Source organism: Bubalus kerabau, chromosome 8 (genome assembly GCF_029407905.1).
Source record: "Bubalus kerabau isolate K-KA32 ecotype Philippines breed swamp buffalo chromosome 8, PCC_UOA_SB_1v2, whole genome shotgun sequence".
Classification (NCBI taxonomy): domain Eukaryota; kingdom Metazoa; phylum Chordata; class Mammalia; order Artiodactyla; family Bovidae; genus Bubalus; species Bubalus kerabau.
This window is the reverse complement of record NC_073631.1, coordinates 38,272,910-38,297,462: the sequence shown is the minus strand read 5'-3', so window position 1 is coordinate 38,297,462 and position 24,553 is coordinate 38,272,910. Positions and strand designations below refer to the sequence as shown.

The window sequence follows — 24,553 nt, the reverse complement described above, 5'->3', positions numbered from 1 at the left end:
GAACATTCATAAGCCAACTATGGGAATAGACTAATCTGAAACAATACCAAAAACAGCATTAGAAAAGTATTTTCCCATAAAATAACTAGAACATTATTCAGTTTCACTTCCACTTGCTCAGAAGCTGAAATGACCTTTAAGTTCAATTTCTGGAAAATATCATTGATTAACATACTTGCTGCTTCCACTAGTTATATTTCAGAGAAGGGCCAAGAAGATGAGTCAACCTGAGACAAAGGTTTTCCTTGCATATTAGATTGCTTATACGTAGATGCAGGAGCTACCCATTTGTCTCTGGATTCTTCCTAAACTTACACCTTGGAAGATGCTTCTCTTGGGCAACTTTATTCCATAAGTGCTATACTACAGGTTCCTTCAAGATCCCCTGAAGCTCAACCTTTAGAGAGCAAGAATCCAGGGACCTCTTGGTAGCTAGACCATGGCAGCAAGTTCAGCACCGGTACAGGGTCTAGAAAAAGTCCAGTCCTCGGGCATGAGACTGCACTACAAGAGACTGTCACTGGGCCAATTTCCAAATCCTCTGGTGGATGGAGAGTGAATTAGGTCATTCTGTTTTCTTTCACTCCTTATAAACGGGACTGAAATAGAATATTCTGAAACCACAAAGTAGTGAGAGCATTTAATAAGAAGTTTCAAGTGCAGTAACTGGTTAGCAGAGGTACAGGGACAAGGTAGTGATCAAACAGGGGAAGGAAGCTGAGGGCAGGGGATTAGAATGACAGTAGGCCCACATTGGAGTGCTAAAGAAATATCTGTGTACTGAGTTAAAAAAAGTCAGAAGCAGGGGGATATGAAGGCTGTTGAACAAATCTGTGTTGTTTATTTGGGAATGGAGCACTTCAAGGAATGTGCAGTGTTATAAATCCAGTAGTAGATGGCTAAGGAATGGTGAACTGCTGCAAAATAAACCTGGAAATTTAGATGGGGCACCAAAGGATTTTATTATTTGCTGTTTAGCTTTTACAAGCAGCTGCTGCTTCTGTGACAGCTAGTATTAAAGGGTTCCTTTGCCCTGGATTCTCCTTCATGTCCCTATAGCATAGTCAGTCACAGTATGCCCCAAATGATGTTTCTTTAAACACACTATTGTGCAGAAGAAGGACATGGTAATAGTCAATCCTAAAATGTCATTCTCTTATCCAGGTATATACCTGAAGGAGGTCACCAAAGGACCTTTTTCTGAATGAAATTAATGGAATCCAGCAGATAAGGAACAAGGCAGCAGAATGGTGTGGAGATGTGTGAGAATCTGATCTATGTGTAATTTGCATCATCTTGTAAGGATAATGGAAAGATAACACAGTATAATACAACATTTGATTGTCCTATATTAACCCATTTATATCTTGCAATAACCCTATGAGATTAGTGCTTTCATGAACCCAAGTTAAAAGATGGGAAATGGACATAAAAAGGTCAAGTAACTTGTCTAATCACACAGTTCAGAGGTGACAGAACTAGGATCTGAATCCAAGCTGTCTGCTTCCACAGGGCATAACCTTAACCACAGCACCACATGTTCCCCCACACTTGAAAGCCTCACTTTAAAGTTCCACTAATTAAAGACTCTTTCAGTTTCCAGAGTGATCTCCTTTTAACATATAATGTAGAGCAATGAAGACTAACCCACAGGGGTTGTAGCGGTGTGGTAACGTACCTGGGACCTGAGAGAGAAGTCAGGGATGGAGATAATGCTCTGAGCATAATCTCCATAAAGATAAAAGAGGTTAAGGTGAGAGGATGACATCATTTAAAAAAAGGCTGCAGAGAGAAAAGGCCAAGACTATGAATAGGAGTGTTTGTTTTTTGGATTTAATATCATAAGATTTGATTTGACCCTTGATGATAATGAATTACAGTCACCTACTTCAGGGTTGCAGCCATGGTTTCTCATCTGTATTTTGTCAGTGACTCATATAGCATATAGCAGGCACTCAATAAATACTTCTTGAATTAAAGAAAAGATGAAAAGGGAATTCAAGATGGAAAGGCATCAAGAGTAATATGAATATGTGAAATAACCTTTACAATGAAGGAATGTGTGTGTGAAAAGAACTTCATGAGGAATTATACATCTAAACTAGTTACGAGAGGAAAAAACAAAAAAGGGGTTCTGAATAGAATAATTTATATTCAAGTATTAGAGATTGTGTACTTATTACATACAAGACTTGGTGATATGCATAGAAGTATGGAGAAAAATATCAAGGTAGCAACTACTTGGTCCTTATTCTTGAGAAACTTAGTTCAAGTAAGAGAGAAATAGTTATCGGAACTGAAAAAGATCTTACGGACAGGAGGGCAGAATTTAAGTGAAAAGCACTTTTTCAAGCAAGATTCAATGGCCGTACATGAGGGTACCTAGGGGAGTGGGCACTGGTTTGGGGCCAGGAGAAGTGATGGTAGTAAGAGGCAAACTATCCAAGTGAAATAAGAAATCAGCACAAAGTCCCAAGAGGAAAGAGTAGAGAAACTGTAAGCCCATGTGATTGATGCTAGTCTGTCCTCTTTATTAATTCAGGGAATTTACAAGACTTATTTGTTTTTGCTCATCTCAATACATCACCCACACAAAGCACACTTTTAAACCCTGTTTGTATAAAATAAAGTAATGGAAAAAAGAGAAAGTCAAAATTGTCATTTCTGATTATCAGAAATAACCAAAGGTTACAAAAATATAAAAAGAATGATTGGTGACCATCATGAAGATGATGGTTACATGTTTGATAAATATTAAGGAAAAGCAGATCTGAATGCAATTCTTATTTTTAATGTCTCAAGTGAAGTGCACAGGATATGAGTGACCATTTCTTGTACTCTAAAAAGTTTTGAAATATGGATCAAAAGTACCATTTTCTGGAATGTGAAAAGGCCTATGTGATAATGACAAAACAAAAGAGCTCTAAGCAATCAACATTCAGAGACTTGGAGTAGAGTGAAGTAAGGAATCCCAGGATCTCAGCCCAAGCTCTCTGAAGGGTCTATTGAGTGCACATGTGTAAGCACAGCATTCCTCTTCTAGGTAACCTATTTCTGCCAAAAACTTGCCCTTTTAAAAACCTGAACAATGAAGACTCTCTGCCAAAACTCATCACAGTGTAGTCTAAGACAACAATCCCCACGGCGCTGAGAAATGTGAATCAAGTCAAAGAAAGGGAAATGTTATCCTCTCATCTGTATATCCAGTACAAATGCTTTTGAACAGCTACTTTACAGGTGATAAAAGCCTTCATAAGTTGATACAATAATTTCTTGACTTATACTAATTTCCTACTTTATAATTATACATAACTCACCTTACACTATTGCATCATGCAAATACTTTTACAGATAGAACAGTCTGGCTACTTCAACCTTCTAGCAAACTGCTTGGAAAGCAACTTAACACCCCAATTTGATCATGATAAGGAAATATTTGAAGCTATAAGACGGAGGCTAGTGTGGCCAAAAGAGTGAATTTTGAATCAGAATATATGTGAAGGATAAAGTTTGTAAGTATACAATTTCACAACTGTTTTAAAAACCTGTCTTCTGATAAGGAGAGTCAGACCTCACAATTGATGAGATTTGAGATGATTATTTTCATCTGAAAAGATTGTTTGAAAATAGTACCTTAGTTATAATTATGTATTCATAAGTCATCAATTACTTGAAAATACATTGATAGGAAGTAAAAAAGGAGTCAATGATAGTCCATGCAAAAGCATAAATTTCACATCTCTATTATGCAAATTATGCAAACCATTTCTAAAGGTTTTGGTCAGAATTTGTATTTCTGCATTCTTCTTTCTGAATGAGTTGAATTACCATAGGCAGGATCTCTCTTGTAAAAAATTGCATTCAATCCCTCCATGTAACAAAAATGAAAACCTTGTACCTAAGATTCCAATGGAAGCCCAGAACACACTAGTCATATTTGATCTGGGTCTTTTTCAGACATTGTCCCTGAATCTCTGGAAGTTCAGTGGGGTATCACCAAAAAAAAAAAAAGGCCCTTTAGCCACATATTCTGGGACTGGATTCCATGATTTTTCCCAAACAACTTCTTGAAATGTGTTTCTTTCTCCCAAATCTTCCCACCCTCTCCCTCTCCAACAGAGTCCATATTGAAACATGTGTAATATCATGTATGAAACGAGTTGCCAGTCCAGGTTTGATGCACGATACTGGATGCTTGGGGCTGGTGCACTGGGACGACCCAGAGGGATGGTGTGGGGAGGGAGGAGGGAGGAGGGTTCAGGATGGGGAGCACATGTATACCTGTGGCGGATTCGTTTTGATGTTTGGCAAAACTAATACAGTGTTTGAGGTTTAAAAATAAAATAAAATTAAAAAAAAAAAAAGAAATGTGTTTCTTTGTGTGCTATGATTCATACAAACTAAAGACAAATAAAAAAAGCATGTTTAAACTTTTCAACCACTGCCACAGTAGAGCACAAATTCAACAGAAAGTTGACTATAAAGCACAGTCAGGTAATTATTAAATAATTATAAATATGAGATAATAAAAAAATAAGACATCAGCATGTATAAAGGTGAAATGACAGGACTTTTAGTCCAACTATAAGCAAGAGATTTCCCAGGTGGCACAGTGGTAAAGAATTAGCCTGCCAATGCAGGAGACACAGGTTCGATCCCTGGGTTGGGAAGATCCCCAGGAGCAGAAAACAGCAAACCACTCCAGTATTCTTGCCTGGAAAATCCCATGGACAGAGGAGCCTGTGGGGTTATAGTCCATGGGGTCATAAAGACTCAAGACATGACTGAGTGACTAAGCACATAAGCAAGAAAACTTACTAAAAGGGAAAAAAAAAATCCTTGGACTTTCAAAACATATGCAACCATTTGTAACACAGAGAATAGAAGGAATAATGTGAGTTTTATAATAGAAAGTATATATGAAGTGAGGGAAAGAATTGAAAACACACACACAGATAAAAATGGAAATGGCAACACATATCTACATTTCTGGAACATATATGAGTCTTAATTTCTATGAATTTGAAGGGATATAAAAGACTCCTTAGGTAAATTTTTAATTTTTAAAATAAGCAATGATATGTGTATTATACCTATAACATTTGATATGGAATAATCTTTAACATATTTAATGTAGTAGATGTCCTTGAGATTCAAAGAAGAGAAACAAGAACATAGTCATTGAGCCTTTTTTGGCAACAATTTGAAAGCACAATCATCATGTAGAACTGAAGACATCTGGCACAGAATATGGATCTTGTCAATATCAATAAAATAGCAAAGACTAAAGTGTGAAAAAAGTGTGCCCTCTCTTTTAATATTTAAGGCTGATTTATGGAACATGACTGATACATAGCTTTCTTTGCACGAGAACCTATCACAATGGTGATGTAAAATTTTTTATTAATCCAAGCAATATATTTTATTTTGAAAAATAAGTAATTACAAGAACACTTCAAAATATGCATTTATTATGATGAGATCTATTATACTTAGCATCAACAGGAAAAAAACAGTAGAATAGTTCCACCTTGAACTAGGGGAATAAAGTAAGCATTTAATTGAACAACATTAACCTTTCTGATCAGAGAATGGTTCACCTTTTATATAGTTTCTCACCATGGTCAATCTATATGCTTTCAAGTATAATTTTTACAAATAGATGTTATTTTTCAGAATGGTTTTAGATGCACAAAAACTGAGAAGACAGTACAGAAAGTTTCCTTAGAACCCACATCCAGTTTTCCCTATTATTTTTAAATCTACGATAGATAGAATGGACATTTGTTATAATGAATAAAATCAATATTGACATTTTGTTATTAACTAAAGTCCAAATCTATTCTGATTTTCTTAGTGTTTATCTAATGTTCTTTTTCTTTCCATGGGTCTCACCCAGAACACCACATTACATTTAGTTCATGTCTCTCTGACTTCTTCTTGCTTATAACAGTTTCTCAGACTTACTTTGGTTTTTTATGATCTTGACCGGTTTGAGGAATGCTGGTCAAATATATTGTAGACTGCCCCTCTTTTGGAATTTGTCTGATGTTTTTCTCCTGGTTTTATTGGGGTTATAGAACATATCAAGGGAGAGGTTGAGAAGGGGAGTATTCCTTTCATCCTTCATATCAAAGGCACATACTACCAATATGCTTTAGGACTGTTGAGGTTGACCCTGATCACTTGCCTGAGACAGTCTCTGCTCGCCTCGTTTACTGTAAAGTACTCTTTCCCTTCCTTTCCATGCTGAGTACTCTTTGGAGGAAGTAACCATGCACAGCTCATTTCAGAACTAAGGAGTTACATGTTCCCCTTCCTTGAGGGCCAGATACCTGCATAAAGTGTTTGAAGTTCTACTGGATGGAGTATTTGTCTCTTCTCCTTTATTTATTCATCACTCATTTATATTAGCATGGTCCCATGGATACATATTATATACCTTGGGTTATAATCAATAATAGTTTACTTTTTTTTATCAAATTATTCTAGTGTTGGCCATTGGGAACTTTTTCAGCTGGTTCCGAGATCTCTTTGACATACCCCTATCATTGTGCACATTTGGTATGGTGAGTGCATGTGTGCGTTTGGGACACTTATTTATTTTTTGGCAAAAGATGATCCAGGCTCACATATATTTCCTGTCCCAGTCCTAGAATCAGCCATTTCTCTGAGGATCCCTGGTTCCTTTTATGGGACAGTAATGCTAGAAAATGAGATCTGGGCCCTAGCTGTCACATATAACATTTATTTTAAAAATAAATTTCATGTTTAACCTCAGAATTAACATATATATTTATGTGTAGTGGATTTATGGATAACTTTTTATTACATTTTCTTACTTTATGCTTATCTGTATTTACTGATTTTTCAGTAATGATTGTGAATGTGTATCTGTAATGAAATCATTAATATAAAATAAAAGTTCTTTTAGATGTACACCCCATTTCAAAAAGAAAACACAAATTACTGTCAACTTCTACTGACCTTGTATTTAGTACTGTAAGTAAACTGAGAATTTTGAGGGTTCCAAATAGTTCTTTGAAATGAAGTGTTACATTTCAAAATTGAAAGTGCTCCTCCAAGTAAAAAAAAAAAAAATTCATTTTTTACCTTAGAACACACTTCTTTCTTTCATAGAACAATTATTTCAGATATAAACAGCAAATATTTATCTGAAATCAACAATAGCAAATACCAAAATGCAAGAAATGCCTGAATGTCATATTTGTGGACTGGGCTTTAGAAGGAGAGAAAACAAAAAAGAAGTAAAAGCCTCACACTGATTTTATACATTCCATCAAATAAAACTAGATTATTTAGGTATAATTTGAGATTAGGAAGTCATTAGGCACATGTTCAGCTGTCAATATGTCTTTTTTTTTTTTTTTTTAAAGGCGTCTATAGGACTATTTAAATTAAGAGGGTACTTTTTTTCTGGACATTGCTTTTATGCAGTTCATACATGCTGATGTTAAAAACTTAGACTATACTATTTCTCTGTCTCTTCACTAACATAACTCCAGACAATATTTCTACTGAGAAATTGTATTCGTCTAATTTCTGTTAATCTAATGCTTGAAACTATATATATTTAACTCAGTTACTAGGTACCAGCTATACAGGCTCTGGACCAGCTATATATTTCTGGACCAAATATAATACTATAATAAAAAAAGTACATAATTAGTACAGGAAAATATATTAGACATTTACCTGATGGTAGAGTAATAATATCACCTCTCTATATCTATACAATTTTATTTATTTTCCCTGAAAGTAGTAATACTATATTTCTTCTGCTCAGTAATCTAGACTTGTTTTACTTGACTTTGTTCTTAGTAGTTATGGCCCCATTTAATAATGCTTAATTCTATTTCATTAGAAAAATGCACCAAGTGTTCCCATTTTCCTATGATTTACTAGAACATACTTGAGATGTTGAAGTTACAACATAAAATGTTGAAGTTATAGTATTATGTTAAATACCCTATAGAAGAAACAAGGGACATAAAGTACGTCATTTCTAATTTCTGAAGCAGAAGACCCCATATATTTAAATGGATAACAGATTTAGAGAAACACAAACTCTTCTGTGAATACTTGATCACTTAATTCTACTTATTTTATAGTAGAATTTTAATTCTACTTATTTTTATAGGAGGGTAACATGTGTGGCTTACTGAGCATGGCAAAAGAATGAGCAAACTGTCTAAATTTACCAGCAAAAGATTAGAAGGTTGGTTAAAGAAGTCCTGGTTCATAACTATTAGAAATAATTAAACATTATTATTTACATGGAGATAAAAGATCAAATATTAATGATGATAAATTAAAAGTCACCAAAATCATTTAAAATTTAAATATGAACAATCTATCTTATTACATATTCCAACTTTTTGAAACATTGTCTTGAATAATTTATATTTGTAAATGTCTAATAATTTAAGTATACCTCATTATTATTACTTAAATTTCAAAATAATTTCAATGTGTTGCAGTCTCTTATCAGTGCATTTCTTGTTTGCAGTGAATTTGCTTTAGCTTTATATTTCTTGGGCTTCCCTGGTGGTTTAGCAGTAAAGAACCCACCTGCCAAGGCAGGAGACGTGGGTTCGATCCCTGAGTCAGTAAGAGCCCTGGAGAAGGAAACAGCAACCCACTCCAGAGTTCTTGCCTGAGAAATCCCATGGACAGAGAAGCCTGGCGGACTACAGTCCGTAGGATCACAAAGAGTCAGGCACAACTTAGTAACTAAACAGCAAAAACGACTTAAAGTTAAGGTGAAATAAGGTGGACACAGATGATGCAAATTCTCATTTCTTAATTGGATCCTTCTAAAAAATATAATAAATTCAAAAAGAAAATAACTTTTTGTAATATGCAACCTTTTACTAAGTATTTTTATAAACCCTATTTCACATGATCATTACACTGCTCCTATATGTTATGCATTATGATAAAACACTCCGCATCTCAACTTTTTTTTTCTGTTAAAGGTTAAAACTCATATAAAAGCAAAACTCTCCTTTCTAAAATCTCAGAGAAAGTAAACTATAAAACCAAAGAGCTTTAAGCTGATCTTTTATAGGGGACAAAGTGATTCAAAATCATTTTATTAACTGCTTGATAATTAATTAGATTTCAATATTTGTTAAGTATCTAAATATGTTTAGCATTGTACTAACCTAAAGTTATAAAAAGTTAGAGAAGACAAATCCTAACTTCCAGGTCCTTTTGATCCAGTTAGGAATTATAAAGAAAATTGTAAGGAAACAAATGACTGAAAAACTCAGAATATTAGCTTAAAAGGCAGGATGAAGATATAATAATAAAAAGGAATTCTGGCCAAGATTTCCTAGAGTAAAGAAGTATTTTTTAACTAAGTTTTGAGGTAAACAAGGTGTGGGATTAACAAATTTTTCCCATGGTCAGTCATTATTACTGTTATTACTACTTATTTCACAAATATGAATGTTTCTTTTTCCTTCAAGGAATATGTTATCAAGTCTTGAAATATTTATTAATACTTTACTTAGGTTATCTATATAGCTCCAGGTACATATAAAAAGAATAGCTTTTCAAACAGAGCTATGGTTACTCATGTTTATTAAATAAATCATTTATTAATTGACAAGAATTCTATCCAAAAAACATATATCATCAAATTATTATGTCTCCCAAACAGAACAGTAAAGTTCAGTCACATTTCTTTTCCATAATGAAGTTGTAACAAACAATCTGAAGACATACTAATATTCATTAAATCACCACCAGTTGGAAAGTTTTCCCCTTGAGATTGATAAGTTGATGTTCTAAATAATAAAAATGGGGATGACTTAACCCAGTAACTCTGTCCAAGCAGAAAACAAACAGAGGGCAACAGAGATATCTGCCAATTCCAGAGGACGTCTACAGATAACTTTCAGGTCTGTGAAAAACTTTTGATAGTTTACAAATACCCATGCAATGCAAAAAGACCACAGTATGAGGAATAAGACCTGAGCACCATGAAACATATAGTTTTAATTTAACTCCAACTCCAAACAATATATTTCCTAGTTTTGGAAAAGACGTGAGAGTAATTCAGCCTGGTGACTCAAGTTCAAACCTATATTTAATGTGTTAGCCTGTCACTAGAAACAGTACATGTGCTTCCTCTGCCTTTGTAATTGTTTATATTCCAGACCCTCCCTGACACCAAAAATAATTCCCACTCCCACCCTTACCAGCTCCCTCCACACACAAAGGAGATTGAAAACTTAGCTTTGTGTATAATTTTCCCATGCAAAATTATACAGCAAATTATCTAAGACTAAGTACAAAGTCTGCAAAAAGGCAAAAGAAAAGATACATAATTATTTCTTTATCTTTTACCCTTAGTTTCTACTGGTGTTGGTTATAGTTCTCTGAAAATTTCAAAACATTTTGCATTGCCAGGCATTTTCCCTTAATCTCCCCTCTCAGAGAGTCAGCAGGAGGGTAACAGGAGTCAAATGATTACTTCTTGCAAGCAAATGGGCCACAGACACAAAGGTGAAATGGTGGTGCCAAAATATGAAGTAAGTTTGTAGGTATCAGGTTGTGAAGGCAGTAAGTAGACTAAGGAAAACTTCATTAACCTCAGAGAATCTTCTCAACATAGCCAAAGGGTTACTATTTGATAAAATGTTTCTTTTTGTTCTGTTTTTCCTGTATAAACATTATTAAATAATTCCCCATAAGGCACAGTGACCTGTATAAATATAAATTATTAATATCATGTACATAAGATTCTTGTTCTACACACTTGTTGTGGACCATACCCATCTTCAACCCTGAATCCCATTTAAATTGTTGGGGTTTTTCCCCTGTAAATTATAATATACAGATACTGCATCAAACTGATCTTAGAAAGGTCCTTTAAGTGGCGTCATGGAAAGCTGCCTGAAGTTCTTAAAAGGTGACCTACATCCAGGTAAAACAGTTCCAGTCTCAGCTCCACCTCTTACTAGTTTACATTTGAACAAAGCAGCTAACACCTTCACATCTCATTATAGCTCATCTCTAAAAGGAAAGTGACTGCTTTGTTTACTCCCTTAACCACCAATACCATTTTTAAGAATTATAATTTTTCTTAAAATTGAAAAAAACCAAAATGGGACACACCACATTTCTAACTCGGTTTCTTTTCTTTAAAAAGAAAAACTAACTAAACATGGCGAGTTCATGGCTTAATGTAGCACCTTTCCAAAGCATCACATTTTTGACCTACACTTTAAATGCAACGCGTGCTAAGTTGCTTCAGTCGTGTCAGACTCTTTGCAACCCTACAGACTGTAACCCTCCAGGCTTCTCTGCCCATGGGGATTCTTCAGACAAGAATACTGGAGTGGGTTGCCACGCCCTCCTCCAGGGCATCTTCCAGACCCAGGGATCGAACCCTCCTCTCACAATTCCCGCATTAGCAGGCGGGTTCTTTACCAACTAGTGCCACTTGGGAAGCCCTTAAATGCAATACTTTAATTACTGGCTGAGAGGGAGAAAAATCTGATCATAGTACCCGGATAAAGGGACAAGAGACCTTGCTGAGGTTTCAGACAATGGCAGTCACACAATATAGGTTGCTGACTGACATAATATAAAGCCTAGTAAAATTGTGTGTACAAAAAAAAAAAAAAGTACTGCTGTTGAGAATATTAATGGTGATAATGTACAAAATACCTAGGATGCAATGTGTTTGTCCCTTCCCTTTTCCACCAGTTTTCCACTTCATAAATGGGCAAATTCCATTTGAAATGTTGGCAGTCCAGATCAGTACCCTTTTATTGTCTCTCAGCTACCTCTTGACCCTATTCTTATCTCTTCCCACATCACCTTCCTGTACTTCCTGGCCTTTTCTCTTCCAAAGGCCAAGGCCTTTTCCCATCTCCCTGACCTGAACCATCACTTCGTAGCCTATCAGCGGCGGCTTCTCTGGCCAGCTTTAGCTGCTAGAACAGGCCTCAGTGATTCTGAGGCGGGACAGAGTTAAAGCAACTGCTGGCTGCTCACACCCAACCCAGACCTTTCCTGCTCATCCTCCTAGCTGTCTGGCTCAGAACAGCAGGAGAAGCGAAGGCAACACAGGAGTGATGACATGTGACTCTCTCCCTTCCCCACCCTTCACATTTTTCTTTCCACGTGCAGAACCCGGAAGGCTCTGACCGCTCTTGCCCCGGCGGTTGCCATGGTTACACAATAGCAGCCCCAGACCCCGGAGTGGGGTCTCATCCAGTCTGCGTCGCCCTCAACCCTTTTCATCCGTTAGGGACACCCTCCTCAACACACACCCACGGGAGGAGAATCTTTCCGGCTAAATTTGACTTTCGGTCCCCTCGCCCCTTCTCTGGCAAATGGCACTGACAGGCTAAGGATGGGAGGGGCTTTGGTGGGGAAAGAAGAGTCCTCGTAGAGGCATTTGCCTTTCATTACAGCTTCACTCGGGGCTAAACAGCGGAAAGTTCGCCTATTTAACTCCAGTCTCGGTAACTTAAAATTGGGGACCTCAGCGGCCGCAGCTGCTGGGCGCGCAGCTCCGGTCCAGTCCCTTCGAGTCCAGCCTGGTCGCGGGAGCGCGGCGCCTCCTTCTTCTCCTGTCAGGTCCCCTCCGCGCGCCGGGAAGCAAGCAAAGCAACTCAGCCCACGAGGTTGAACTAGGTCGTGAGGGAAGGAGAATCAGGTGATGCCGAAAACTGCCCGGGCGCTTCCAGGGCGGACCATTAACGCATGAACTCCCGGCGCATGGGGAGGGGTTGGGGAACACCCCACTGGGTTAAATCAGGCGGGTTAAACTCCCGGCAGGAGTCAAATCCGGGCCTTTTCTGAGGAAGCCCAGCCGAGGCTAGCGGGGGATGCCCGGCTCCCTTAAGAGTGCGTTTGGCAAGAACCGCCTTTCCCAGTCAGCCAGCTCTGAGGCTGTTGTCTGCTTCCAACTTTGCCCTCCGAGTCTGGGAAGATGCAAGCTCCAGTCAGAAGGAGCGTCACGGTTCCCTCACAGGGTAAAAGGCGTCGCCCATCCCTCCCCAAAAGCACCACAACACAAACAACCGCCACGGTCTCCCCGTCCCCTCCCCCACGCGTCGGGAAAAGGAGCGAGCGAGGGCGCAGACGCCCCAGGTCAAGTCCTCCTCAGACGGTCCCCACCGACGCGTCTGCGAATGAACCTGCAGCCGGGGGAGCCAAGGGGCACGTTCAGAAGCGCTCCCGGCCGCCAGCGTCCCGGAGGGAACGAGAACGAGCGAAGTTCCCGGGCGCGTCCGGGAGGAAAACTTTTGCCCGACTCGGGCTGAGGAGACTGCGGCGGTGGTGGCGAGTGTGGGGGCTGCGCCCGCCGCCACGCTGTCCCTGTGCCGCGAGCCCGGACCGTCGGCGCCTCAGCGCCGGATTCTCCGTTTGGCCCCCGGCGGACCCACTCCTGTCAGCTCCGGAGACCTCTATCCGTCCCATATAATGTTCCGTATCTCCCAGCCACTCTGTATCCTCACTTCAGACCCTCGGCCACCCCCGAATCCAGTCATCCCCTACTGAACACCGCAGTTCCCAGAGCACCCTCCCACAGGAGCAGCAGGTGACCCGAAACCTGCCTTACCTGCCGCGACCTCTTCTCTCCCTCCCTCGGTGCCCGCTGTCTCTTCAGGAAGAGAGGAAGGGGATGCAGGAGGTGCGCGAGCGAGGCGGAGACCCGGGACACCGGCGCGACCTCCTCTGAGCGGCAGCGCTAGCTGAGCCGCGGAGCCGCGGGCGGCCCTGGTGGAGCGAGGAGGCTGCGGCCACAGAGGACTGGCCGGGAGGCAGGGGGCGCTGCTGACCCCCAAGCGCCCTGCCGGAGCGGCGCGGAGCCAGGCACCAGCTGGAGCTGAGGGGAGGCGAGGGTGGCGAGGAAAGGCACGCTCGGAGCGGGAGGCCGGCTTTTAAGTTTGTGGTGTGACCGCAGCAGCTGTCCCGGGAGAGACTCAGTCTTTCTAAAAAGGGGATGCTCAAAACGCTGGGGATTACCTCTCCCCTTCCGATCTCCTCCCCCAGCCCTTGGCCCCCCCTTCTCAGTGCGCACGCCAGTCCTCCACAGCGTGCAGAAGTCCATCCCCGTCGGCGCGCGGGCTGTCAGCAGCGTGGATTAAATGTAGCCCCAGCCGCGCTGGGGGATGTTTTTCCGGTCAGGGCACTGTGTATGTAAAGGAACTTCTGACGTTTGAACCCTCGCCTCCGTGAATTTAGGGCCTGTTTATTGTATACCATGAAGTCTCCAAAGACTCCCCGCGGAAGAAACAGGACAAACCTTGTCTCAGAAACTCTAGGACTCTAAAAGAGTACCTGTGTTCCAGTCTGTAAAATTACGATCCGCTGTTACTGTTAGTGGCCTTGAAAGAACTGGCCTTGAAAGATGAGCGACACAAATCAGCCCACCAATAAAGGGCTGGCACCGAGGGAAGACCAAGCAGAAGGAAAACAAAAAACAAACACACACACAACAGAAGGTGTAAGTCTTTTTTCCTCTTCACCTCATACCAGACCAACAGAGTTAAGTCTCTTATTCCTCTCTTACTTTCCCTTTGTAGATTTGTACACACCTTGGTCACGCAATAGAAAACTTGAAAGTGTATGAGGAATAGGCTGAATCCACATTTTGTGGAGCCTGGAACTCACACGATTTGGAGGATTTGGGATCCCCTTTAAGAAAATGAATACAGAAATATTAATGATTTGATTCCACGGATTTTAGAAATGAATTCGTTATCAGGCTGACCTCAGGGACATGGAGAAGGGCTGTGCAAATGATGAGTCCTGAAACTTTGGGTCTTATTGGCTAACGTGTCTATTATGGGAACTCTAGGTCCGTGGTCACACACCTTGCACTTATTAGTCTGAAACATAAAACCGACTTGGGGTGGAACCTCCGAAAAAAAAGCAGCCACGGGGTCCTGCATTTGTCAGCTTGATTTAAGAGCACAGCTTGTAAGGTCTCAGAGCTCCCTTGGCAAATGACAAGGCGGGGTTTGGTTTGGGGGCAATAAGCAGACAATGGCAACAATGGAAGAACTGGTCTAGGGGAGGAGACTCTTCATTCAGCCTTCCTCTGCTCAGGGAGCTGAGGGCCACCAGAACTAAATGAGTCATTTTAAGTTACAGATGGTTGGTGGCAGAGCCAGCTTAGGAGGGATTCAAGTTTCCTAACTCTAACCAAGGTTCTTTCCTGTGTCTCATACTGCCCCATCACTGTAACCTTGGTTTTGACTGTCAACCAACAAACCCCATAATTTTCTTCTTTGGATACAGGGAAATTTACAGACTATTCCAACATATAGCCATGTTTTTTGCTGCATGCTTTCTATTCAGTGTCATACCACTCATTTTATAGTTAACCATATGCTTGATATGTTTGCTACATTTTAAAATATTTTTATATTGTTTTATTTGTTTAGGTCATTGCCCCCAGACCAAATTGCAAGCTCACTGTGACAACAAAATGCCTCTTTTGTCTCCCCCAGCATAGCTTAGGGTTTTGCACATGGTGGGTTTGTGATAAGAAGCTTTTGATTTTTACTCTATTAATTTTCTAATATTTTGTCAGTTTGTTGGCCAGAATGTTGTATTTAACTAGAATTGTGGTTAACTCTAGATTTCCCCTTTTTCCCTCCTGTCTCAAATCCTAGCTTAATATACTCAAGCTAAATGACATCGCCCTTTTGCTACTGTCTCAACCTTTTCCACAAAACCCCTAAAGAAATAGTCACTCTCTCCTGTTTTTCCAAAGCACTTTGATTTCGCTACCAAATACATCTCTTTCACATTATATCATACTAAGTTATGTATTTGTCTGCATCCCATACAAGAGTATCACCTGTTTTGTGTTCTTGTTTCTCTAGCTCCTAAAACAATGAATGCCTATGAATTTGTATTAAACTGATTTAGTTTGAAGTACCCTGACTTCAAATTTAGACTGCATTTTCTAGGGCATCCTGAACATACCATGAGAAGACAACATCTGGAAACTGGGTTCTGTGCTTTCTTTCCTTTTAATTACTCTGAGCACGCAGCAGGCAGAGTCAACCACACAGCTCAGTTGTGATGAATGGCCTCAGCTGTGCCCAGGGCTTTGTAATCCTCACGATACTTCTGAGTGTCTCGCATATGGTGGGTGCTTAACAAATATTTGGGGGTTAAATGAGTTAATGAAAACAGTGGCTGTGATGACAATAATTAGTCACTGAATTTATTTCTGAAATTTCTACTAACTCTACAGGATCCCACACAGTATGGATCCCACATATCCCTAGTATGGTTTTACAACTGGTTTTAAGAGTTTGAAATTTACTGTTATCTAAAGCAGTTTGGTGGGAGAAGGCAATGGCACCCCACTCCAGTACTCTTGCCTGGAAAATCCCATGGACGGAGGAGCCTGGTGGGCTGCAGTCCATGGGGTCGCTAAGAGTCGGACGCGACTGAGTGACTTCACTTTCACTTTTCACTTTCATGCATTGGAGAAGGAAATGGCAACCCACTCCAGGGTTCTTGCCTGGAGAATCCCAGGGATGGGGGAGCCTGGTGGGCTGCCATCTATGGGGTCGCACAGAGTTGGACACGACTGATGCGACTTAGCAGCAGCAGCAGCAAAGCAGTTTGGTAATCTGGCCTGCAGTGTTGGTTAATACCCAATCTGCATTCTTAAAATAACATCCAGTAGGAAAAGACTGAGCGCACACACACACACACACACACGAAAAGTATTTTACAGAGTTTTATTAAAAAATAAGGTGTGTTATATAGTTTAGTTTATCTTCAAGGGTGACTCTTCGAGTCTCAGCAAACGATCCTTAATTACACTGAAAGAGATGTCTCTCATCATGCGTGCTCAGTCCCTTGTGTCTAACTCTTTGCAATCCTATGGACTGTAGCCAGCCAGGGTCCTCTGTCCATGGGAATCTCTGGGCAAGAATACTGGAGTGGGTTGCTGTGCCCTCTTCCAGGGGATCTTCCTGACCCAGAGATGGAACCCACATCTCCTGCATTGCAAGCAGATTCTTTACCGCTGAGCCACCAGGGAAGCCAGTATGTATCATCAGAACTACCTAATTGGTGCTGCTATATCTATTCTAGACTGAGGGGAAAAAGAAAAGAAAAAAAATGAAAAACAAAATTCCTTCCAGGTGCTTGGAAACTTTATTGAATGAGTAAACTTGTCTTGAGTGTCCAGTTTATTCCTCTGTGACACACCACTCATCTTCCTTAGGGCTCACAGATTGAATCAAAGTCATTTTCACTCTATGGTAGTAGATATACATTAGATAATATGAAATACAGTATTTCTTAAGGATTACATTTTGATACTGAATAATGCTAAAGAATAAAATTCTAATTGTAGAATTTCAAGAATCGTTAATCTATTTCAGAACCCATAAAGGAAGGTAACATGGATGGAAAAGGATAGAATAGGTATATTCTAGGCTTTTCCAGTTCCACATATAGCTACCTCTGCCCAGGAGACAGGAGAATGATAATTACTGGCTCCAGAGTTTAAATCTAGCAGAATCTCAGAGGTTTTGACTATACTTTAAGCAGAAAGTAAGTACTTTTCTGTACAATCTTCTGTTGACAAAGCTATGAAAATTAAAAGGAAAAAGACAGATAAAAGAGACTGCAAAGTTCTCTGCACAGAGACAAGGAAATGGAGACGAAACCCAATCCATTTAGTGCTCACTTCTATAAAACTAATCATACCTTGGTCAGACATAAAACCTTTCTGCCTTATAAATTAAAATACTATTTTATGAATATTTTCCCATGTATTAGCACATTAGTACCAATAGATAAAAGATATTATTATACTAGTATGAGAAAACTGGGGTATGTTTTAGTTTATGTCTAATTGAAACAAGTGATGACATGAGTTGAAAGCAGCTCACCCAACTCCTAATCTTCTATCGGATACTTTCCCTTTATAAACTGAAGATATTTTTTCACATCTGTTTCATTTGATCATGACAGTTCACTCATCACTGGATCATTAGGTAGTAACATATTAAGATCGTTATATCATGTTTAGTAGTGGAAAAGAACACACCTGACTTTCACCTTTAATACAGTATTAGACATAGTATTAGCCAGGCATAGATCTCTCAGAAGTAAATGGATCCCCGTTTCTCATCATCAAATAAAGACAGAAGATAGTTTATAAATAGTTCATCGGAATGTGAAACTATAATGTCTTTGTGTTTTAAACTCTTATAACATCACAATCATAAATATTTAGAGTTAGGAGAGACTTCAAAGATCCTCTAGTCTTCATGTTATACATGAGGAAATGAAAGACAAGAAGACGGAGTGATCACCTAGCTTCTCGTGACTTGCCTTGATGCCCTCTGCAAAACAGCACCCTGCTATATAGCCCTTTTTTTTTTTTTTGGAAAAAATAAAAATCAGTTATTTTTCAAACCCTTTCTAAGCCAGAATCTTAAGGTTATATTTACTTAGCTGGGTTGGGGTGTGGTGAATAATTAAATTCAGCAGGAATGCACTTCAAAACAAAAATAAAAACACAGCCCAACCCCTTTGGCCCAAGTCCTGAGACCTCAGAAAAGAAAACCTCCTTGACTATGAACATTCACTAGAAACTGGAAAGGCTTTCTGTGTCTGATATAGGACTCCACAGAACTATTGCAGAATGGAGGAGTTTAAAATAAAATAAATGACTTTTTGTTTTATTTTTAATTTTTTTTTATTTTTAACAATGTTCTTATATAAACAAACCATCCCCAAAGAAATATTTTAAGTGAAAGCAAACAACTTTCCTATACATCATATAAGAAAAAAATATCTTTAAGTTTGCTTTTCTTAATACCTCATACCACCACCACTCCACCCTTAGAGCATGCTGTGGACACAAGTGTATTCTAAGAAAGTGGGAGAAAGGGAGGGATTCCTATGATACCTAATTGAGGCAAGCCTTATTTATTTAAGAGTGATGAAACCAAGAAAAATATGCCCTCTTGTGGCTTATTTGTTCTAGTTCACAACTAATCTACTGTGCTCTATTATTTCCTGAAACTCAAACATACCTATATTCCAAGTGGAATTAAACTATTCCTTTGTGCGGTAACTGGAGAAAACAGGTCTGTGCAGACAGCAGGAAGACGTTCCAGGACTTCTGTTTTGTTCAAGGTCTTAAACAGCAGCTTAGCCACAATGAAATCAGTATCCCTAAAAAATGGAAAATTTTCCAAAATAACCCACAGATTCTTACAGATATTATAGAAGTGCTTTCCAAATAAATGCATTAGATAGAATTTCTTTCCTAAATAGTGAGGTTTGTGTTGAATAAACTTAAACCATCAGTTTCCACAAATAGGAGAAAATTCATGATTTCCTTTCCTACTGTGTTTATCCCTCTAATATTTCTTTAGCTGTGGGATGATGCATATTTTTCCATTAAAAAGTAAAATGTATAATAGTTAAGAGAATCCTGATTTTCATTCTCTGCATATTTTTCTCTCCTACTTGTTCTTCAGAAATGAAAATATAACAAATGTATTAAATTTTTTTTAAATGCCCGCCATGTTTTCCTAAAACAGCAGTTGAGATGGGGTTAATGGGAAATGATCTCTGCTGATCAAGAGGATGACTGTCATGTAGCTATCATTATCATTTAATAACTTAGTAACTAAGTGAATGTCAAAGGTTTAAAACAGGCCAGAATGTTAAATCCTTAGTCCATCATTGTTATTATTTTACATACAAAAAAAAAAATGACTTAAATCACACATTTTCCATTTGGCTGGATCTGCTTGTGTGTTAAGTAGGCGAGTGGGCCTAATCTGCACCCTTACTTTAGCAAGTTCTCTACTGAAATAGACTGAATTATATCTCACTTATCGAAGAATAAATACAACTTTCCAAAATGCCCAGTTTAACATGGAGTTATTGCTTTTGCAAATTATAAGCTTAAAATGGAATCCTATAGCTTAAGTTTATCTAGTTCAGTGATCATTCTGACCCTTGAAGCATAGATACACTTTACTGGAATTTTCATTTGCAAGGAACATTCGTTCATCAAATAGTTGACTTTTAAATTTTATTTACCTTAATTTACTGAATAATAATAAGCCACTATACTACTATTTAAAAACTGCCTTCTCTTTCTATTTGACATTTCAGTAAAATTATGTTTACCTGTGGCAAACAGTTTTACTTCCCAAAATTTATTCATGTGTTTGCCAAAAGAATCTACATTAAAAGTCTATGATAATATGTGTATTTTAAAAATTATCTCTAACTTTACAATATGTAAAATATCCAACTGTAAGAATGGAGCTAATTTTAAAAGACAAAAACATGACCATTTAAAAATTATCAAGAAATTAGTATTTCACTAATTAAGAATAATAATAAAAGATAAGTGATCCACACTAACGAAGGTTAATATTGTAAGTATGGTATGATTGATAGCATGTCCAGTATTAAAAATGGTGATCTTCCAATATTAACTATTAGAATATTATAAACTTATGATATTTGTGTATCCCTGTTGTGTATGCTGTTGTTTTGTTCATTTTCATTGCTTTTAGTGATATTATTGTTTGAATGCATTGGGAGTTATCCATTCTCATGTTGTTAGCCAGTTGATAACAGTGAGGTATTGGTTAAAGATCAGATAAACAAATAAAACAAATTAGAAGTCTAGAAAATAGACCTAGATGTATAGTCATGTACATAATGGGAATTTTGTTTTCTGCCTCCAGACTTTAGTGTACAGTAACTGTCTTCTTTTTAGGAATTCCCTGGAAGTACAGTGGTTAGGACTCCACACTTTCACTGCCACATGTGCAGGTTTGATCCCTGATCAGGGAACTAAGATCCCACATCCCTCAAACTGTGCTGCAGAGCCACACCACCCCTCCCCTCTCAAAAAAAGCCTTTTCTAAAAATTACTTTTGTTATGTGGCATTTGAAATAGAAAAAATAGCAAACACACATGTATACACAATAAAATAGAACTCACATTGAAGAATATGCCACTTAAACTAAGAGTTAGAAAATTATAATTCTCTCAACTTTTCTTTGTGCTCTTCCCTGATTACATCCTCTTGCCTACCATACAGAAATGAACAATATTCTAAATTTACTGCTTATTTTCTCTGCCATTTTTCTGTACTTATTATAGCTCTAAACAATATCCAACATGATGCTTTATTCTTATTAACTTTATATAAATATAACAGCTTTCTAAAAATAATAATTTTCTGTGACTTTCTTTACCCTGGTGGCTCAGATGGTAAACAATCTGTCTGCAATGTGGGAGACCTGTGTTCTATCCCTGGTTTGGGAAGATCCTCAGAGAAGGGAACAGCAACCCATTCCAGTATTCTTGCCTGGAGAATCCCATGGACAGAGGAGCCTGGAGGCCTACAGTCCATGGGGTCACAAAAAGTTAGACACGACTGAGCGACTTTCACTCACTCACTTACTCAGCAGTATCTAAGATTCATCTTCCCTGTTGTGAATGCAGTTGCTTTTTGTTCATTTTCATTGCTTTTAATGATACTATTGTGTGAAGATGTCATGAGTTATCCATTTTCAGGTTGATAGCCAGTTGAGTTGTTTCCAATGTTTTGTTATCACTAAGAATGCTTCATGAACATGCTTCTATTTTTCTGTTTCTCAGGCCCTTTATGAGCCAGTTATGAACACAGAAACCAATCCAAACATTTAATTGTCAAGCCAAAGGCATTTAAGATAGGAAATCGGAGTATAGGGAAATAGATGAAAAATGTTGGAAGGAGCAACAAAAGAGAGAAGGACGGGGTCTGGAAGAGTAAAAGGAAAAGAATGATCCTGAGAGATTAGATACTACTAATGCTCCAAAGCTGCAAGTCTTTGTTGAGTGTGGTGTTCCAGTCCTTATTGGATCTGCTAAAATGTGTTGCCTTAACCAGAAGTGGGCTGATGAAAGGTGTTAGCTCTGCGATGCTGGAGTTAGAAACACTTTGACCCTGCTATTTCTTCTTCTGCAGCTACCAGAAACTACCAAAAGTTGCTTCATTTTGAGACCCAGAAGCATAAAGCCTTTCTGTTTCTCATCTATTGATCATCTACAAACTTTTCTCTTGACTAAATCTAACCAAAGGCCAGATGGCAAAGTAATATAAAATGGTCTAAAGACTTGAGCAGACTTTTCATAAAGGAGGGTATTTAAAGGGCCAATAATGTCGGCAGCTACCACGGAAATACAAATTAAAACCACAATGTGATTCCATTACACATCCACCAGAATGACCAAAATGAAAGGACAAAATGCCAGTAGTTGCTAAGGATGGGAGGATCCAAACTCTCATACATTGTGGATGAAAATGTAAATTTTTACAACCTTTTTGGAAAACTCTTTAGCATTATCTACCAAACCCTAAATGTATACATACCCTATAGGCAACAATTCTATGCATAGATTGAGCCCAAGAAAAAGGTATGAATATCTTCATCAAAGTAACTATACAATAATGTTCATGACAAAATTATTTGACATAGTCTCACTTGGAGACCATGCAAACTATCCTCAACAATAGGAAGGATAATATATTGTGGACAGTTCACATAAGGGAAGGTTATAAAGCAATAAAAATAAACTACAACTATGCCAGCAATGTACATTAGCTTCAGAAAACCAGTAGTTAGTGAAAGAAGATAGACACACATAGTATGATTCATAGTTAACCTTTTTTTTTTTTTTTGCAGAGGTAAACCAACTGATTTTAAGATTAAAATAGAAAATAATCATGCAAGATGAGGAGGAATGACTCTTTATGATCTTGACTCTTCCAAACCAATAACAAACAGCACCTTTTTATTGGTTCAAGTTTACTTCATTGTATTTCCATAATGTTTTAAAGCTTTTCTCTTAACTGTTTTGTACATTTCTTTTCTTTTTTTGGCTGCACTATTCAGCCTGCAAAATCTTAATTTCCCAACCATGGATTGAACTCATGGACATGAAAGCCCTAAGTCCTTACCATTGACCGCCAGGAAACTCCCATGTATATTTCTTAATGTTTCATTGTTTTACATTATTGCTGATATTGTAAGTTAGGTTTTACTTTCATTATATCTTCTACCTGGGTATTGTTAGTAGATACAGAGGTTGTGTGCATGCTGAGTTGCTTCAGCTGTGTCTTACTGTTTGTGACCCTATGGACTGTAAGCCCACCAGGCTCCTCTGTCCATGGGATTCTCCAGGCAAGAATACTGGAGTGGGTTGCCATGCCCTCCTTCCGGGGAAATCTTCCCGACCCAGGGATCGAACCCATGTCTCTTACATCTCCTGCATTGACAGGCAGGTTCTTTACCACTAGCACTACCAGGTAAGCCTCAGATGTAGAGGTTGCTGCTGCTGCTGCTGCTAAGTCGCTTCAGTCATATCTGACTCTGTGCGACCCCATAGACAGCCGCCCACCAGGCTCCCCCGTCCCTGGGATTTTCCAGGCAAGAACACTGGAGTGGGTTGCCATTTCCTTCTCCAATGCATGAAAATGAAAAGTGAAAGTGAAGTCGCTCAGTCGTGCCCGACTCTTAGTGACCCCATGGATTGCAGCCCACCAGGCTCTTCCGTCCATGGGATTTTCCAGGCAAGAGTACTGGAGTCTATTGCTGTCTATATATTAATGTTATATTTTGCTAATTTTCTGAATTATTTTATTGTTTCCTTAACTTTAATCATGGATTCTTTCAGATTATTCATGAATACTATCATATAATTGTTAATGTCTGGTCTATGAAGGTTTGGTGGAAATCTTTAATACCTTTTTTCTGCTATATAAATTTAACCTTTCTATTTCTACTGGGTTAAATATAGGTAAGTTATATTTTCCTAGATGTTATCTCAGAGAAGGCAATGGCACCCCACTCCAGTACTCTTGCCTGGAAAATCCCATGGGTGGAGGAGCCTGGTAGGCTGCAGTCCATGGAGTTGCTAAGAGTCGGACACGACTGAGTGACTTCACTTTCACTTTTCACTTTCATGCACTGGAGAAGGAAATGGCAACCCACTCCAGTGTTCTTGCCTGGAGAATCCCAGGGACGGGGGAGCCTGGTGGGCTGCCGTCTATGGGGTCCCACAGAGTCGGACACGACTGAAGTGACTTAGCAGTTGCAGTAGTAGATATTATCTATTTCATATAAGTTTATAAATTTATCTGCCTAGAGTTGGGCAATAATTACTTAATTTTTAATTTTCTTTTTGTTTCATTGATCTTTATCAGTTGTAATTTCTTGTTAATTTTCTTTTATATTTAATTAGGTGGGCTAGTAATTATTTTGATTTTTTATTAAAAAACAACTTTTTCATTGATTAGTTGGTTGTACTGTTTTCTATTTTAAAATTCATTAATTTTTGCTATGCATTAGTTATTTGCTTCCTGCTTTTTTGTTTTTAGTTTCCTTTTTTAAAAGTTTTGCTTTGAGAATTTTATCGTTATTTTCACTCTGATTTTTATTAATATAAACAGATACATTTTCTTCTGATTATCACTTGAATTAGAGACAAGAGTGT

General features: G+C 38.6%; 1 protein-coding gene across 2 annotated transcripts in view; it reads right to left on the bottom strand.

The window, feature by feature from the left end:
• SEMA3D (semaphorin 3D) overlaps nt 1–13,716 on the bottom strand; it is a 224,489-nt gene extending 210,773 nt beyond the window's left edge. Inside the window, exon 1 of one of the 2 annotated variants that reach the window (XM_055590094.1) lies at nt 13,610–13,716. The gene's annotated coding sequence lies outside the window, so the exon portion shown is untranslated. The remainder of the gene's footprint in view (nt 1–13,609) is intronic. The other variant, XM_055590096.1, reaches the window with a different exon arrangement.
• Nucleotides 13,717–24,553: the final 10,837 nt, after the last annotated feature.